Raw genomic sequence first — 16,138 nt, forward strand, 5'->3', positions numbered from 1 at the left:
CGGGGTCACGAGTGAAAAGTTTTTTTTTCGGCGGGGATCCTAGTTGGGGCTGGGAAACTCCTGCAAAACTCGAGACCGGGAAACCAGCCCGCGCGTCCCAGCCCCCACCAAAGCCACCTACTCTTCCTACTGCGGGAGGCCACTCCACATCCGCTCTCACCGGAGAGAGAAATTGGGCTGGATCCGAAGTGACTAATGAAGGGAAGGAAATCATGTCAGGCGAAGCCTTGAAAAAGCTGCCTTGAGACACTGCCCGACCGAAAGGTAAATTTCACGAGAAGTGTCTACGAGCCACAAAGCTCCCGGGCCAGAAAAGAGAGGAAACTTTAGTGTTTTTCGTTTTTTTCTCAAGTTCCCCTAAATTCTTTTCTCATGTCGAACGGGAAAGTGTTTTAGGTGCTGAGTAGTAAGATGTTACTCCCTCTTTGGTTATTTTAGAAGAGGTTGTAAGAATGAGGTGGGACGAAAAGTTTTAAGCAATCCGAAGGAAGAGTGCCTTTGTTTGGCACAAGGTCCAGAAGTCTTAGATTCCTGGAACATATACACTGTGTATATTTCTGATTCATTAAGTTTGTGAACCTGGCAACTTTTGTTTTGGAAGAAAGTTAGGTCCCTGCGGGGAGCGATTTGCTGCTGCTGAGATGGCTGCCACATTTGTTTATACTGTTACCGATTAGTTGGCCTTCGCGTTTAATTGTATCTATATAGATTTGTTTTTAGTAGCAGTCTTTATGGATATATTTCATTGAGTTTTATGAAACAGAAACCTTTGCCATTCTTAGTCGTTTTTCTAGGTGGGTAATAAGTAGATTTCTTCAATAACTTGTTCCTTTCAGACATTTAGAACTTGATCATATTTGTTTGGTTAATCAATTGAAAACAACGGTCGGCTAGATTTTTCTTGTTAACTGCGAGTAGAAAGAAAAAGGAGGGAGGAAGTATTGTCGATAAAGAGTGTTAACAATTAAAAACACACGTAAACACCTGTGAAATAGTTTGGTTTGTTGGGACTTAGGTGCAATTCAGAAGAGGACACAGAGGAAGGAAAGTAAAACGCTTACAACAATTTTCATGGGCATCACAGTGATTGTGATAAACATCTGTGCTTTTGGAATAGTACAGTATTTACATTTTTGTGTTGGCCCGAATGTTTTGGCCGCCTAAGAGCTGATGAGTATCTACGGTGGGGCAGGGGTTATTGAAGCATGGGAGACATTCCACCAGTCAGTCATAAATACAAACACTTCTGAACCAATCGGTAGTCTTTATAGATCAAACCAGTTTTGGTCGCAGCAAACACAAAACGGTTTCTTCAGTGGTGTTTTAATGTGTCTTTTTAAGGTTGGTTTTTTTCCGTTTGTACTTTTGTGGTAAAGGGAGGTGAAAGATGATACTATGCTTTTGAATAAATATTAAATAAGTATGGTATTTGGTTGGTAGGCATATCTTAAATATAAACGGATGTTTAATTGCCCATGCTACCTCAGGAAAGAATAGTTGGCTTTCTTTAGTTCAAAGGAGAGAAAAGTTAGGTCATAAAGGACTGGATCAAATTATTTCACAAATACATTTCAAAATGGGAATCTTTCACCTCTGTTTTGAATTTTTCCCTAAAGCTTAATCTCTAGAACGCCTTTAAAATTTTTTTAAATTGTTGCTAAGATTTGTGAACCATCAGGTAATTCCTGTTAAGTCAAAGTAACTTTATCAGGAAATTTAAAGTAGTTAACTGATCTACTTTATGATTTTGGAACATATCATTAGGCAACGAAAGAGGTTATTCTTGGGCATCTGAAAGAGGGGAACAAAATAAATGGCATTGAACTTCAGTCTCCTTATATGGTTTATACTTGGCTTCAGAGCAACAAAGCCATAATAGAGCAAGTCTTTTATAGAGAGCTATCACTTTGCAAAAATGTTTCTCTGCATTAGTAAATTTTACTTATAGAAAGAGTTATAGCCCTGGAAAATACCTACTTAAATCCCTGTTTTTAGATATAGTTCTTGATTTTTCTTTTTCCCTTGGGGGACCAATAGTATGTTTAAATGCAGACTGAGTTTGGTATTGAATTAACTTAAAGGAATTTTAGGTTTTAATATATTATCAAACTATATTTTTCAAAATCTTGTTTAAAATGTGACAGTGGTTTAAAAAGATTAAAAAAATGATAATTAAAATATTTTAAAATGGCTTCAAAATTTGGATATTCTTAATAATCTAAGAGTTTTCTTGGATTAAATTGGCAAGTCTAGAGTACTTCCAAGGTGTCTGTACAAAATGCACACTGAGTGGCACTGTTTATTGAAGGCACTCAAGAGTTTTCCATGTTGATAAACTTAATCTTTCAACTAATTGATTCAAATATTATATTATGAAGTTTGCCTATTGTTTGAGAACAAGCTATTGCAAATTTTTCATGTCTAAAAAGCTTACAGAGGTTCAGATATAGAAAGCAAATTTTTTATTGCATGTTTTTTCTTAATAAAGTGGTAACTATAATTAGTGATATTTCATATGTATTGTTGGTAAATCTCTAAAATTCAGCTATTTTAGTGATATTGGTATTGAGCTCTTGGTAGAAACAACACCTTACTATAAGACAGACATGAAAATTTCAGAACATTAGGTGCATATTTGGCCATTTATTTTAAATAATTGCTTATAGATGACACAGTTTAGAGTTTAAGTTGTTTTTGGTTTAGAAATAGATTATGGCAGTGTTTATTAAGTATTTGGGCTAATGCAGATTTTAGTAATGGTGGGTAGGAAAGTAATTTTTCCTTTTGTAATTGCTACTTATCTAGATTGTCTTTAAACAGACTTTGTTGACTGCATTTTTATTTTGACTCTTACCCTTGCTCATCCATTTCTCTATCACGTCGTGTTTTTTTGGGGGGCGGGGAACACATATGTTATAAATTCCTAAAGAAGCCTTTCTCTTTTCCTTTCCTGATAACATATATTGTACCTGTGTTTAGTTCTTCATAAGAAATTATTCAGTTTTTGAATGCACACTATTTACCACGAAAAAATCTGTGTGTGAATTATGCTCTATAATACCTACTTTCGAATTGTCTAAGGAAATAAGCTCAACATTTCTGCTTTCCACTTTTTCTGTAATTTTACTCCCTATTATTTTTTATTTCTTTGTGCCTGTAATCACTTGAATGGTAGTACGCCCATCAGATTTAACTTTTAATTTTTTCTGTCTTGTTTCCTAATTGTAAAGGAGAAATCTAGCTTTACTCAGCATTCTTCTGTAATTCCTTTATCTTCCTATTTTTATAGTTAGCTTCATTTACTTCCCCTATTCACTCCATGTTCAGCTTCTGTTTTTTTAATTATACTTTGCTCGTCTCCCATTTCTGAACTTTACCAGTTTATGCTGACCGCTTCAAAAATTGTTTAAAAGATGAGTAGAAGACATTTATTTGGTCAGTTCCACTGAACTTTCAACATCCCTTTTCATTCCCACTCAATTTACATGCCAATATTTAACCTAATACTCCTCAGTATATTTTAATTTTACTTTGTTTCTTCATTTCTTTTTTCTCTTCAATATCCCTAAAATTACCTCTGTTAAGATAATATCATGTTATTAGGTATTCTTACGTTATTAACCCCCTTTACCTTCTTGCTTTATTATGCTTTTGGCCTCTTAGAGCACTAAAGCTTATACTACTGTATCTCCCTTCTCTATTCCTTTCCTTCTTCTCAGATTAGGTGGTCATATTTGTCAGTGTCTACATTTTTGAAATTGCCTTCTTTTATCTTGTTATGAAATAGCATGAAATTCTGTCACTTACTTTATTCTTCTCACTTCAAATTTTTCCAGGTACCATTGGATGAAGGCCATGCCAGGCTTTATAATTGACAGTGTATAGAAAAAAAAAGAATATCTAAAAATTAAGTTAATAAAAGAAGATTCTACTTATCTGGAGATTATTTACTTGTAGAATGTGGTATAAAAAATTGAAAATAACAAAGATATTTAAGTAATCAAAATAGATGTAATAAAATCTGGGGGCTTCATTCCTAGGGGCATCCTTATTCACAGCGCATTTATTTTTGATTATACTGGGCTGTTTCTTGCCTTTCATGTACTAGAAGAGGTGAGAAAGCACATTGACAACATCATGAAGCTAGGGACTATGCTACAATGAGAGAATAGAAAAGTGGAAAAAAGATTAACTTAGAAAACAGAGTAGTCTCACATTGCAAGGAATATAGCCTATGTTTTGTAATAACTAAATGGAAAGTAACCTTTAAAAATTGTATAAAAATAAATTTAAATAATCTCAGCTTGCCTAGAGTGCTGTATACATTTTATTTGTCGTTAGGAGGATTCATTCAGTTATAGCATAGTAAAATTACAAGTAATAGTAATTGGCCCTAAAGCAGCTGTTTTCAAACTTTTTATTCTTAGGATTCCTTTACTCTTAAAATTTGCTGAGAACCGCACAGAGCTTTAGTTTGCATGGGTTATATTTATTTTATTTCCTGTATTACAGTTTAACAAATTAAATAAACCATTGTGTGTTAGTGTAACACTTTTAACAAAAATATAACTGTTTCCCAAAACAAATAGTGGCATTATTATATGTATTTGTAAGGCTCTTGTGTCTGGTTGAATAGAAAACAGTTTGATTCTCATATCTGCTTCAGCATTCAATCTTGCAGTATACCGTTTTGGTTGAAGTATATGAAGAAAATCCAGTATCATACAGACATATGGTTGGAAAAGGGAGAGATATTTTAGCCAAAACTTGGCAAGTGGTAGTTGGTTCAACCTGCAGTGTTGAATCTGAAATCATGTTAATGAATTTCCATTTCTTGTTTCCTGAAAGTCCATGGTGTACCTTGCACTTAGAATGAATCTTTTACCTGTTTACGATTTTGTAACACCATGTATTGGTTGTTTGGGAAATATTGGTTCGTTGAGTTAGTACATTTTTCCCCAAAAGTTGACACATTTCATTTTGCAGTAATAAAATCAGAAAACTTGTTAATGTCACAAGTGATCTCATTAATATGAAGCTGTCAAGCTCAGGGTGGCAGATACAAGTTTTCCACAATTCTGAATTTTCACTTGGAAGCTCAAATACTAATCATTGGTAACAAATAGTGTCAGTGTTTTCCCCTTGAAGTTACAGGCTTACTTGGTTTATTTTTGAGAAAATGTCTGCCAAATTCTTAAATCTGTATAACCATAGTTTCTCATTCTCTTTAAGGTCAAAATGTTGTTCCATTTAAAAAAAAAAAAAAAAAAGGCTAGTTTACTTTATAAGTCTAAGTCCTTTTCCTCAAGATTGCCAATTCTCTACAGAATATGAAGAAGACATATATTGAAGAGTTGAGAATAAAATTATTATTTTTTTTGGAGGGGAAATTCTGTGGCAGTCCAGTGGTTAGGACTCCATGCTTTTACTGCTGATGGTCCAAATTTGATCCATGCCGAAAAAGTTATTTTTTTATTGCTTCATTAAAGATATCCTTGAGTGTTTGAAAAGAAATCTGTGAGTATATAATGCTGCTAGTCTAGCTTAATTTCACTGCCTGTGTGCTAAGGTACTAGAGATTTTACCTACCATTGTGTCAGTATAGTGGGAAAGGGTAAATGATGTTTTAATATTAGGATGAAATAGTTTAGACCTTGAAAATTCCTTGAAAGTGTCTCAGGACTTCCCTGGCCCATTGCTCACACTTTGAGAACTTAGGTGGATGTTGGGACTGTGGAGCTCTTGTTATTTGATGTTTCCCCATCCCCCCATTCTGGGAGACTCCTCTGGCGTGATTGTTTAGTTCATTAATTTGGTCTTCAGTTCTTTTTAATTATTACATTACTTTTGGGGAAGAAAAGTAGAGTTTCTAAGAACTCTTGCCTTTTTTTTTTTTAAATAGGAATTGATTTTTATTTTTTAGTTTATTTTTGGTCGACATGTATTTGAATCTCTGCTACGTATATTGTGTGTGTGTGTGTGTGTGTGTGTGTGTGTGCGCGCGCGCGCGCGTGCACTCATCTGTGTCGGTCTCTTTGTGACCCCATGGACTGTAGCCTGCAAGGCTCCTCTGTCCTTGGAATTTTACAGGCAAGAGTACTAGAGTGGGTTGCCGTTTCCTCTGCCAGGGGATCTTCCTGACCCAGGGATTGAACCCAGTCAATATATATATTACTTTTACATTATCTTGTTTTTGCTCTATTAAAAAATAGGAAGTTTGTTCCTATTGTGCTTGGAATTTATATCATGCTTTTGGTCTTTCCTCAGATGTTAGATTTTTCAAAGTTTTATATTACGGTGCAGACTATACTGTATTGGTCATTTAAGTATTTCCCCAGGCCAAGTGAGTCCCTGTTCTTCTGTCTTTGGTCTGGTTAGCTAATGGGTTTCTCCTTAGGGTAGCTTGTCCTCTTACACGTATTTCCTGTCCCTTGGGAAATTATATTCCCCTATTTTCACAGTTAAACTGTCCAAGTGTCGTAAACCCACAGTATAGAGAGAGCTCCATGGCTGGAGGCCTTAGCCATGCAGCTGTTCTACTATGGTTTTATTACCTGGCTCACTGCCCAGGACACACTTCTCCCAATTCTTCTTGCTAAGAAAAACTTACCCTTTTTGGAGATCCCACTTTATGCTTGTTTTGTGTATCTGGTTCTTCAAATGTGCTTGTTGTCTACCCTACCCTCCCACCAACTCCATGTCCCAATACACTTTTTCTTTTGTGCAAATTCCTTTCTGTTCTTTTCTGAAGATGTACCGCTCTTAGGTTTTTACTTTGCCAACAAAGGTCCATCTAGTCAAGGCTATGGTTTTTCCTGTGGTCATGTATAGACGTGAGAGTTGGACTGTGAAGAAAGCTGAGTGCCGAAGAATTGATGCTTTTGAAGTGTGGTGTTGGAGAAGACTCTTGAGAGTCCCTTGGACTGCAAGGAGATCCAGCCAGTCCATCCTAAAGGTGATCAGTCCTGGGTATTCATCGGAAGGACTGATTCTAAAGCTGAAACTCCAGTACTTTGGCCACCTCATGCGAAGAGTTGACTCATTGGAAAAGACCCTGATGCTGGGAGGGATTGGGGGCAGGAGGAGAAGGGGACTACAGAGGATGAGATGGCTGGATGGCATCACCGACTCGATGGACATGAGTTTGAGTGAACTCCGGGAGTTGGTGACGGACAGGGAGGCCTGGCATGCTGCAATTCGTGGGGTTGCAAAGAGTCGGACACAACTGAGCGACTGAACTGATAGACATTTTTAAGCTTTTAAAAAATTTTAAACACGTCTTTATTAATCAAAATAGGAACCATTGCAATCAACATATTTTTGCCAGTGAGAAATAAGTTTGTTTATTGCTGTCCATGCTTTGGGAATTGGCAGACTCTTGGAAAGCATTTTCTTTCTTTTTTTCCTCCATACTTGAAACTTTTTATTTTATGTTGGAGTACAGCTGATAAGCAGTGTGGTTGTAGTTTAGGTGAACAGGGAAGAGACTCAGCCATACGTGTACATGTTTCAATTCTCCCCCAACCACCCTCCTATCCAGGGATTTTTTTGGTAATTTTTTTCATATTTTAAAATTTGGAACAATGACAGATACACAGAAAAGTTGGAAGCATAGTGCAAATAACTTTTTTGTTCCTGTCTACCTGATGCCTCATCACCTCTAAATACTTTAATGCTTATTTCCTACAAATAAGGGCATTCTCCTACATAATAACATCATAACTATCAAAATTAGGAAGTTAATAATCCATTACTAACATCTCAATTTGACAAGTCACTCTAATGTCTTTTAGATTAAAAGTATCCAGTTTAGAATCATACATACATATAATGTAATCATACATTACATTTAGTTATATTCTTTAGTCTTCTTTAATCTGGAACAATTTTAATTGATCTTTACTTTCAGGGGATTTGATACTTTAAAGATTATAGATCTTTTTAAAAAATAAACCTTAATTTGCATTTTTTCTGACATTTAATTAGATTTTGATTAGAGTTTCATGGCAGGATTATCATGGAAGTGATTTTGGATTCTTGTATCTTATTAGGTGGCAAGCAATTTCAGTTGTCCCATTACTGATAGGAATTGGTTATGTAACTAAGATTGTAACTGCTAGACATCTATGTCAAGGTACTCCTTCTTCATTTGTAATTATTTTTATTTTTTTTTTTTTAAATTTAATGTATTTGATTTTATTTTTTTAATTTTATTTTATTTTTAAACTTTACATAATTGTATTAGTTTTGCCAAATATCTCATTTGTAATTATTAAATATTTTGGGACTGAGTATTGAAACTATGTAAATATTTTGTTCCTCATCAGATCTTTAATTTATTTATTTACATCTGTCTATTCATGATTATCTGTTATATTCACTGATTTATAATCCATTATCATTTATTGTGATGCTCAAATTGTTGATTTTGCTGGTGAGAACCCCTTCCAGCTGGTTTATTTTCTTTTTGACTTAACTTTTATTTTCTTTCTTCCTTCTTTGAGCACTTTTTTTGTATCTAGCGCAATATGCTGTTCCAGACTTACCTTCTAACCTGCTGCTTCAGTTATTTTTGGTGGAAAGTGGTACTTAGAAGCCAAAATCAGGGCACTTCTTGTACTTGCTGCTCTTGGGGTGTTGCTGCTCCTGGCCTTCTTAGTGTATAGAACTAGGGAATATTTTTATGTGCACAGACATTCATATATATATTTCTGTAAATACAGAATGATTTCACAATGATACTGCCAATTCTAGTCTAGCACCGCAGAGTTCACTCTAGTGTTTTCCCTTTCCATATTTGTAACCTTTCTCTGCTAGTGAGAACTAGTTTTATTTCTGTACTTCTTTTTTTGGTGAGTGAGATGAGGTAAGCATTTGATAAGACAGACATTTTTAGCTACAAGGCCCTGTAGTTCAGTTAATTTTTGAAGTATTTATAAAGGGATAAAATTCTAAAATGTAGCACATTGTAAAATACACTTGGGCAAAATATTTCACTCCATAGTAATTCCAGGTTACTGTATGAAAGGGGGATGGAATGAATCAGTACTTTTATAGTGTAGATTGAATAGGTTACTTGTGGAGATAATGTTGGGGCTTGATTTTAGTATGAATGCAGTGATTTTGGTGCAACTGTGTTTTTCCATATGAAAGTTTTATTTTTACATAATTCCAAAGTTTGGACTTACCTTACCTTACCTTCTTGATAATTGTGTCCTTGGAATTTCAATCTATAGACCAGTAGACCAATTCTAGAATCCTGTGCGGTGGGGTGAGAGAAAGTTGTGTCATTTGTATTAGGGCTAACACAAGAAACCTGTAATCTCAAAATGAATCTCCTTACCAAGGCTGTCACCTAGTCTAGAATAAGTTAGTTTGACTTGCCCCATCTCTGAAGATTATGGAAGTGATTTTAGAGGTATATTGGGATATTATTTTGTGACTAGAATAGATTTATTCTCAGTCTTCTAGGAAAAGATAAGAATCCTGGCAGCAACAAATGGATTCTTTGGGTGCCCTGTTAATTTCTGGAGACTTCAAAAGATTTAGTTGATTGTCCTGGGGCTAACTGCAGAATATTAGCGTGTGTATAGTAGATGCAGTTCGACCCATCAGAGATACCTGATAGCAACATAATGTCCTGTCTGCTCTTTCTTTTGAAAACTGTTCCTAAACCAGAAACAGTCTGGGAGTCTGTCTTCTTTATCTCTTTGAACTTGATTACCGAAATGAGTACCATTTCTATCAGTTCTGTCTTTTAGGTATGTGTAGAGTGAAATACTTCAGGGTAGGGCTTCCCTAGTGGCTCAGATGGTAACGAATCTACCTGCAATGCAGGAGACCCAGGTTTGATCCCTGGGTCAGGAAGATCCCTGGAGAAGGAAATGACAGCCCATTCCAGTATTCATGCCTGGAAAATTCCATAGAGGAGCCTGGTGGACTACAGTCCGTGAGGTCTCAAAAGAGTTGGACACAACCGAGCAATTAACACTTTCAGGCTTGGAGGGCTGGACAAGGTACAAGCAGTGAGAGACTTTTGTTAGGTAAAGCACTAAAACAGTTACCTTAATTTTTTTTTATTGTTTATAAAATACAGAAATTTATAATATAGAAGATGAAAATTCCATATACTTCTATCTCCCAGAGATTCCCAGTGTGTTGTGTGTTCTTCTGGAGACTTCTATATGTATTCTAACATGTAAGTGTACATATATGTACATGTTTAAGTATCTTTAGATAAAAATGGAAGATGAAATATTTCAATGTAAGAGATTATAGTAGGTATGTATGTATACGTTAATTAGCATTAATATTTCTAGGTTGTTACACATGTCGATGAAAAATTAATCAGTTGGTCTAAGAATTGGAAAATTTTATTTGTGCCAAATTTAAGGACTATAACCCAGAAAGAGCATCTCAGAAAGCTCTGAGAACTGTCCCGCCCATTAGAAGTCAACACATGGTTTATATAAGCTTTTTTGAGACAGCGGGCTATACATTAAATGAAGTATTATTGGCAGTTTACATAATCCAAAGTTAAGCACCATCGTGGTGGGTCATGTGACCCTTTATAAGATCAAGAAGGAATATTACCCTTTGAGTTGTCCTGTTGTTGGGAGAATGGTGGTTTTTTTGGCTACGCTGGGCCTTCATTGCTGTGCATGGGCTTTCTCTGATTGTGGTGAGTGGAGGCTGCTCTCTGGTTGCAGTGCACAGGCTGCTCGTGGCGGTGGCTTGTCTGGTTGCCAGCACAGTCTCTCGGGCTCGCAGGCTTCAGTAATTGCAGCCCATGGGTTTAGTTGCCCCGTGGCATGTGGAATCTTCCTGGACCAGGAATCAAACCTGCATTGTCAGGCTGATTCTTAACCACTGGGCATCCAGGAGAATGTTGCTGTTTATGGTTGAGCAGGTATGCCTGTTGATAGGGGAGGTTTGGTCAAAATGCAAAATGAGGATACACAACGTACAGAGACTAAAGGGTAGAGAAAATGTTTATGTTTAAATTTTTCTTGGCATAAATATGAATTTTATTTTATATTCATGACAGTGCTGTACAAAATATAGGTTTATTCTTATACTCTTTTTAAAAATAATTACACTTATTTTTGGCTGTCCTGGGTCTTCGTCATTGCGCAGGCTTTTCTGTGGTTGAGGCAAGCAGGGACTACTCTCTAATTGAGGTGCATGGGCTTCTCAGTGTGGTGGCTTTCCTTATTGTGGAGCATAGGCTCTACGCACACAAGCTTCAGTACTTGCAGCACATGGGCTCAGTATTTGCTGCTCCTGGCCTTCAGAGCACCGGCTCAGTAGTTGGGGCACATGGGCTTAGTTGTTCCGCAGCATGTGGGATCTTCTGAGATCCGGGATTGAACCCATGTCTCCTGCATTGGCAGGTAGATTCTTTACCCCTGAGCCCTCAGAGAGGCCCCTATTCTTGCATTCCTTGTATGTAAGTTTTTACACTGTTATATAGATTTTTTTTTTTTGGTGGATAAATACCAAGAGTGCATTTGCTGTATGTATAGTTGAAATTGATTGATAGATTCTCTCTGAAGAGTTTGTATCCGTTTATACTTCACCTGACCTGCCTCTTGAGAAATCTGTATGCAGGTCAGGAAGCAAGAGTTAGAACTGGACATGGAACAACAGACTGGTTCCAAATAGGAAAAGGAGCACATCAAGGCTGTATATTGTCACCCTGCTTATTTAACTTATATGCAGAGTACATCATGAGAAACGCTGGACTGGAAGAAACACAAGCTGGAATCAAGATTGCCAGGAGAAATATCAATAACCTCAGATATGCCGATGACACCATCCTTATGGCAGAAAGTGAAGAGGAACTAAAAAGCCTCTTGATGAAAGTGAAAGAGGAGAGTGAAAAAGTTGGCTTAAAGCTCAACATTCAGAAAACGAAGATCATGGCCTCTGGTCCCATCACTTCATGGGAAATAGATGGGGAAACAGTGGAAACAGGGGCAGACTTTATTTTTCTGGGCTCCAAAATCACTACAGATGGTGACTGCAGCCATGAAATTAAAAGATGCTTACTCCTTGGAAGGAAAGTTATGTCCAACCTAGATAGCACATTCAAAAGCAGAGACATTACTTTGCCAACAAAGGTCTGGCTAGTCAAGGCTATGATTTTTCCTGTGGTCATCTATAGATGTGAGAGTTGGACTGTGAAGAAGGCTGAGCGCTGAAGAATTGATGCTTTTGAACTGTGGTGTTGGAGAAGACTCTTGAGAGTCCCTTGGACTGCAAGGAGATCCATCCAGTCCATTCTGAAGGAGATCAGCTCTGGGATTTCTTTGGAAGGAATGATGCTAAAGCTGAAACTCCAGTACTTTGGCCATCTCATGCGAAGAGTTGATTCATTGGAAAAGACTGATGCTGGGAGGGATTGGGGGCAGGAGGAGAAGGGGACGACAGAGGATGAGATGGCTGGATGGCATCACTGACTCAATGGACGTGAGTCTGAGTGAACTCTGGGAGTTGGTGATGGACAGGGAGGCCTGGCATGCTGCGATTCATGGGGTCACAAAGAGTCGGACACGACTGAGTGACTGAACTGAACTGAACTGATACTTCACCAATAGTATATGAGAGTACCTCATGATAAGTATTCTTGAACAAATTGAATATTAGCTATCCTAAAATATTTGTATAAATCTGAGACAGGCAGTGTAGTATGGCTTATATATAATTTAGGCTTCGGAGTCAGATTGCTACTTACTGATTGTGACTGCCAAGTTAAATGTAAAAATTATTTTAGAAATATTACATATTTGTATGTCATTTGTGTTGTACATGAATTTAGTTGATTTGTTGCTTATATACTTTGGTTGTGTTGTTTGCTATCTAGTAGTTTAAATTTTAATATAGTCAAGTTTGTCAGTTTTTATGCATTTTTGGGTTTAATGGTATTCTAGGAAGGATTAATGCCAGGATTATAAAAATAATAACTTGTTTTCTTACTTTGGCTTAAGGAGTGAAGTAATTATCGAGATTGATTTCTAACCAGGTGAAACACCATTTGTTGAATAAATCATCTTTTTACTTCTAAAAATTCTATCTTTATCAATAGTAAATTCCCAGATACACTTAATCTTTATCAAGGTTTTCTTTTTTATTTTTTAATATTATGCTATCTTGATTCTCCCCTCCCCCATTATAATATTCTTAATATCTGGAAGTGTCAGTTTATTACTCTACTTTTGAAAAAATTTGCCAGGTGGACTTGAATCATTAAGTTCTAAAAATACTTCTTGTGTTCATCTTGATTGAGAATGCTTGAATTTATACATTAGTTTAAGAAGTAATTGATACCATTAGAATAGCATAGCTCTTTCTAGGAAAGTAAATTTTCCATTTATTTAACACTTTATGCTCTTCAGTTGATTTTACGATTTTCTTCTTGTTATATCCAGTGGTTTTTTTTTTTTTTTTTTTTAGTATGTGTAATACTGTGAGGAATTATGTTGGTTTTTGTTGTTAAGCTTATTTCCAAAAAACTTAATGGAGGGGAAGGTGAGAGCTGCTGTTGCTGTGAATGGGGCTATTTCTTTAATTGTATTCTTATCTGGATACTTAAATAGAAGGAGGAGATTGATTTCTCATGTTTATTACCTACTGCATTCTACTGAAGACTTTAAAAAATCACTAATACGTTTTTAGATGGTATGCTTGGATCTTCTAGGTATATAATTATAAATGAACCAGTAATAGCACCTTTTAAAAAATTGAATAATAAATTATTAAATTGTATATTCTCATGTTTCATAAGTTAATATGGATACTCACAAGTATTTAATAACCTGTCTTTTTTAACTGAAAAATTCTTCCCTTGTTTTCTTTCATTGCTTGAGATCATCCTCCAAGATTAGGATAACAGTCTGATTAATCTTCGAAAGAGGGATTTTTATTATTGCCCAGGAGTTTCCATTTAATCATACTACACTTTCTTCCTCTAGCATTGTCTGACTGAGTGAATGGGAGAGGGAACAAGAAAACTTGCTAAACTCTTGAGGTTGATTTAAGTAGAAGTTGGTTCCTTCTATCACTGTTCTGCCCTTTAACTGCCTGTTGACAGTAACTTCAGTGGTATGAGAATGGCTTCTTGAATATTGTTTTTCCTTGACTGCTTTTTGATTTATTTCTGAGAAAAATGCTACTACTTACAGACATTTCCCTTGAACTCTTAGTATGTTACTGTGATGCACAGTAGTAATTATGTATATCTTTTAATGATAGTTATTTTGGTCCTTTATTTGATTATAATATTAAACTCCAGCTTTGTAGTTTATACACATAGTAAATGTTTCCCAAGAGATCTTTGCCACTGCTTACTGCACCCTAGGGCAGCAGCCCCCAACCTTTTTGGCACCAGGGACCAGTTTCGTGGAACACAATTTTTCTATAGACTGGAGGCTGGGGCAGGGTGGTTTCAGGGTGATTCAAGGCATCACATTTATCGTGCACTTCATTTCTATTACTATTAAGTTATGCTATATAATGAAATTATTATACAAGTCACCATAATGCAGAGTCAGTGGGATCCCTGAAGTTGTTTTACTGCAACTAGACGGTCCCATCTAGGGGTGATGGGAGACAGTGAAACAAAAGTGTGTCCAGTCTTTGTCCAGTCTACTCTGTAATCTTGTTTTGGTTGCTTCACTGCAGAAAACCCTGCTTCACAAAGATAGGATGTTGAAAGTGGAAGCAGGCTTTTCTGTGCTTTTGTGGAAATCTAAGGTATTCTGCCTTGACTTTAGAGTGGATGGAGATTTGAAGTCGTCTCATACTTTTAGGGGAGAAGGCAATGGCACCCCACTCCAGTACTCTTACCTGGAGAATCCCATGGACAGAGGAGCCTGGTAGGCTGCAGTCCATGGGGTCGCGAAGAGTCAGACGACTGAGCCACTTCCCTTTCACTTTTCACTGTCATGCATTGGAGAAGGAAATGGCAACCCACTCCAGTATTCTTGCCTGGAGAATCCCAGGGACGGGGGAGCTGGGTGGGCTGTCGTCTGTGGGGTCGCACATAGTCGGACACGACTGAAGCGACTTCGCAGCAGCAGCATACTTTTAGGACCACCGTTGTTTGCGGTCTCCAGCAGTTGATCTTTTCTAGCTTGGACAAAGTAAGTTCACCTGACTCATTCACAAATGGGTTGTGGATCCATTCTTTTCCAGTATTGGGGTTGTGGTTGAGAAGTAATGGTCAAACTCTTTTGAAAGCTCACATAGGTGATAACATGGCTTGGGAGAAAGAAGGCCCAGGGTCAGTCTCTTTCACAATCTCTACTAATGTTTGAAACGTGAAAAATCCCAATGTCCACTCATCGCCCCATAATTCTAGTTTAGCTTTGAGTACAGCCACTTTGTCTGCCAACTGGAACACAGTTGTTCTCCCTAAAGTGACAGATAGAGTTCATTGAGCAGGTTGAAAATGTCACACAAGCAAGTTTTGCGACCCATTTTGTGTCACTGAAATGTGCTGCAGTGGTGACTGTTTTTCTAAAAGAAATCTCTGGAGTGGCTCTCGTAATTTAGAAGCTCTGGCCAGTGAGCCACCTTTAGAATGCCATTTCACTTCTGTGTATAAGAGAAGATGTGTGTGCCCTGCATCCATGTCCTCTCAGAGCTGCATGAACAGACGTGAGTTAAGGGCATATACTTTAAGGTGGTTGACAATTTTAATCACATCTTGCAAAATGTTAAGTCCAGGTGACATTTTTTGGCTAGCCAGCATTTCTTTATGGATGACACAGTGCATAGACTCTCATTCTGAAGCTACGTCTTTGACCTGAGTAACTGTCTAGTCATGGCAGCTGGTCAGTCTGTGCATATGCTGACACAGAATGACCTATTCAGTTTTCATGATATCTAATCATTCAAAGACTGCAACTGTGGTGGTGTTGGCAACAAAAGTACATATAACATATCCTCGTGCACATCCTCCTGAAAATACAGCTCACAGAAACAAGTGTTGTTGCCTTGTCAACCTGGATTGCTTACCACAGTGACTCATTAATCCTCTCTAACAGTTGTGCCTCAGCATCCCCTGCTATTTCATCAGTTCATCTAGTTAACGGTGCTAGCCAAAAGAGGAACGCATGCCACCTTTTGAATTGCA

At 37.0% G+C, this 16,138-nt stretch overlaps 1 protein-coding gene across 6 annotated transcripts in view; it reads left to right on the plus strand.

Moving 5' to 3' along the window:
* The first annotated feature begins 6 nt into the window (after positions 1-6).
* Positions 7-16,138, plus strand: part of ERBB2IP (erbb2 interacting protein) — a 129,699-nt gene continuing 113,567 nt past the window's right edge. For all 6 annotated transcript variants that reach the window (XM_010845536.1, XM_010845537.1, XM_010845538.1 and 3 more), the window contains exon 1: positions 7-264. The gene's annotated coding sequence lies outside the window, so the exon portion shown is untranslated. The remainder of the gene's footprint in view (positions 265-16,138) is intronic.

Source organism: Bison bison, unplaced genomic scaffold, assembly GCF_000754665.1.
Source record: "Bison bison bison isolate TAMUID 2011002044 unplaced genomic scaffold, Bison_UMD1.0 scf7180017864218, whole genome shotgun sequence".
Classification (NCBI taxonomy): Eukaryota; Metazoa; Chordata; class Mammalia; order Artiodactyla; family Bovidae; genus Bison; species Bison bison.